At 45.9% G+C, this 3,296-nt stretch overlaps 1 long non-coding RNA gene across 1 annotated transcript; it reads right to left on the reverse strand.

The window, feature by feature from the left end:
• Nucleotides 1–2,068: 2,068 nt before the first annotated feature.
• Nucleotides 2,069–2,524, reverse strand: LOC107574922 (uncharacterized). Its single transcript, XR_001607758.1, has 3 exons — nt 2,489–2,524; nt 2,286–2,349; nt 2,069–2,132 (listed from the first exon to the last, which is right to left on the reverse strand). It is a non-coding gene; the product is annotated as an uncharacterized lncRNA (long non-coding RNA).
• Nucleotides 2,525–3,296: the final 772 nt, after the last annotated feature.

Below are 3,296 nucleotides of genomic sequence, written 5' to 3' on the forward strand. Positions count from 1 at the left end.
CTTGGCTTCCTCAGCAGTGGGAAGGCTCAGTAGGCAGTTGTCCACGTAGAAGCTTCGCTCTATGGACTGCAACAATTCCTCATTCCCGAACTGCTGGCAGCGAATGTGCTTCTGCAGCGCAAAGATAGCGCAGCAGGGGCTGCATGTCGTCCCGAAAGGCAAGACTTGCCATTCGTAGACGTCCGGCGGGTCCCTTCGACGCATGTTCCTCCAAATAAACCTCAGAAGGGGTCTGTCCTCTGGTAGGAGTCTCACTTGGTGGAACATGCCACGTATATCCCCACTGATGGCGACTGCGTACTGCCGGAACCGGAGAAGAACTCCTAGTAGTGAGGCACCAAGGGTAGGACCTGGAAGCAACTGCTGGTTAAGAGAGACACCTTGGTATGCAAAGGAACAATTGAAGACCAACCTATATTTGCCGTTATGCTGCACGAGGTGGTGTGGTATGAACCATGACTCCTCGTCTACCTGCTGGCCTTCTGGTGGTACCCTGATGACATACCCTGAGACAAGGAGCTTCTGTATTTCAGCTTCATACACCTTAACCCTCTCGGGGTCTCTAATCAGGCGCTTCTCAGTGTTCCTGAGGCTGGACAGAACGGATTACGTAGTCCCCTTCAGCGGTGGAGCGTCTGGAGCACGAAGGAATGGAGTAGCGTAGCGCCAGACTCCGTCAACTTCTACTCGTCGCGTCCTGGTCTCCAACATGTCTGCAGCCATCTGATCCTGTTTAGACCGAATTATCACTTTCTTGCTGTGAGATGGAAGGACATCGAGCTGCCAGAGTCGATCGACATGTTGATAGACAGGGTCTCGCAGTGGTGTAAGAGAAGTGAACCGTACATCTTATAATATGTACTTATAATATAACAACATTATAAACAATGTAAGGTTCGATTACACTAGATGAATATTTAAACACAACAACGAAATAATCGGGAAGAAGTAAATAAACTTACATTCAATCACGCACATTAACACCTGAAGAAATGGCAGATCAAGCGGCTAGTAAAAGTGAAAGTAAATCGGAATAACGGAAACTCACGTCAACTAGCGGCACACATTCATAATAAAAGTCCTTCCCCTATAAACATACAGAGGGAATGTAGAACAATAGTTTTCGCTGTTGATACATTTTCACTTTTAGTCAACCTCTAATTTAAACATAAAATGCATGTAAAAGTCAGTAACTGACCAATGTGAACCCACCTGAAAAACTCATGGTCTTCAGCAAGCTCACCCACAAATTCAACTTGTGGTCGTGTGCCATGCAAAGTACGTTTTTCCAAGGGCAGTGATGGCACTACACGTTTTCTCCTAATCACCACAGTTGTAGTACTTTTCTGAGTAATATTTTCACTTCTGAAGTTACTTAACCTCAGCAATGTCATCCTCATCCTTTATAAAACAGATCAGAACAAAGAATAAATCAAAAATGTAAAAGCCCGTCAGCTATACAAAAGTGCAGAATGACCATTCACTCACATGAGCTGGACTGTAAGGTCGAGCAGGAGATGACAGCATCTCTAAATCTTCCTCAGAATCGCTATCCAGCAATATGTCACTGTAAGAAAAAAAGTGGGGGAAAAAAAATATTGATTAACTACATGTACTTACTGTATGGTTAGGGTTATGATTAGGATTTGGTTTAGGGCAGGGCTCTTCAACTTGGCTCCTGGAGGGCCGGTGTCCTGCAGAGTTTAGTTCCAATCCTACTTAAACACACCTGACCAAGTTAAGCAAAGTATTCAGGACTATTTAAAAATGATGAACAGATGTGCTGGATAAGGGTTGGAAGTAAACTATGCAGATCACTGGTCCTGCAGGACCGGAGTTGACTAGCCCTGGTTTAGGGTTACTCGCATGTAATTATGCATAATTAATTATTACAATAGTAAGTACATGTAACGTATCAAGGATGCACCTCATAATAAAGTGTGACCGGATTGTTTTTTGGAGAAACAAGTATGTGAACTTTCCTAAATATGTGCAAACAATTATTATTATTTTTTTGCTTTAGTTCAGTCAAATTACATACAACACCTTTAAACAGCAGAAACAACAAACCTCAATGGTGTATACAAACACCCTGTACTTGGTCCTGCTGCATTTGGCTGCTGAACTTGTGCCTATAAATAAACAGTCACCACATAGTCACTAAAAGTCAATGTAAATTATTATTTATTGCAATGGAACCTGTATTTGCAGGAAACAAATCATGTTTCTTTAAACTATTATGAATAATGGCTATAATAACATTGTGCATAGCAATTTAAACTCACAGCTTGTGGTGAAGTTGCCTGAGGACATGTGTCACAGTCTTCTGCAATTGTCTCCAGGTCATGTCTGTATAGAAATATGTTATGCAAATTTTCAGAGGAAAAACATCCTTTAAATGTGTGACTCTGGTTTGTGAGCCCAGGTGGCTTACAAAAAAGGAACTGCAAGAATAATTTTTATTGCAATAATGCTATTGATTACTTACTCTTCAGTTTCTGACAATGAAGCAGATGAGTCTTTATCTTTGTCTTCAGTAAGGTCCACTACTGTGCTGCTATCGGTCACGACACAGGCTAGAAGACACAGATAATTAGTAAGAGAGTCAGGCTAGGTTCAAGGTTGTGAACTGTAGACCGGACGTCGATCTTGTGTGAGGTGAGCACTGATAAAGGGGAGCTTGATTAGCTGCAGCAGGTGCGGGGAATCCGAATGCAGGTGATTGTGAGCATCGGTGCTGATGACTGTGATGACTGAGGTTGAGAACAGGTGTGAGCCGGGGAGGATTGTGGGACATGGAGTCCAGAGATGGTGACTGGTGACAGAGACTCCCTGACATTACCTCCCTCTCCCGGAAGGCGCATCCCGCGCCGTAACATATCCACCGGGGAGGGGGGGGAGGGCGCCCTGGAGGCTGGTCCAAGACGGAGACACGGGAGGACTCCAGGGTGGATCAGGGAGCCATGGCGGGACAGGCAGTCCCAGGAGCCATGGCGGATCAGGCAATTCGGGAGGCCTTGGCAGAGTAGGGAACAATACTTTCCCCAAAAAATACTTGGGAAAGCTTACGGGCTCCAAGGCCCTCTCAGGGCCAAAACCGGGGATCTGGAGCCCTCCCTGGGCTTAACCGGGGATCTGGAGCCCTCCCTGGGCTTAACCGGGAATCAGGAGCCCTCACTGGGCTTAACCGGAGATCAGGAGCCCTCACTGGGCTTAACTCGGGGGCAGGAGCCCTCCCTGGGCTTAACTGGGGATCTGGAGCCCTCCCTGGGCTTAACCGGGGATCAGGAGCCCTC

This window comes from Sinocyclocheilus grahami, unplaced genomic scaffold, assembly GCF_001515645.1.
Source record: "Sinocyclocheilus grahami isolate Dianchi unplaced genomic scaffold, SAMN03320097.WGS_v1.1 scaffold2390.1, whole genome shotgun sequence".
Lineage (NCBI taxonomy): Eukaryota > Metazoa > Chordata > Actinopteri > Cypriniformes > Cyprinidae > Sinocyclocheilus > Sinocyclocheilus grahami.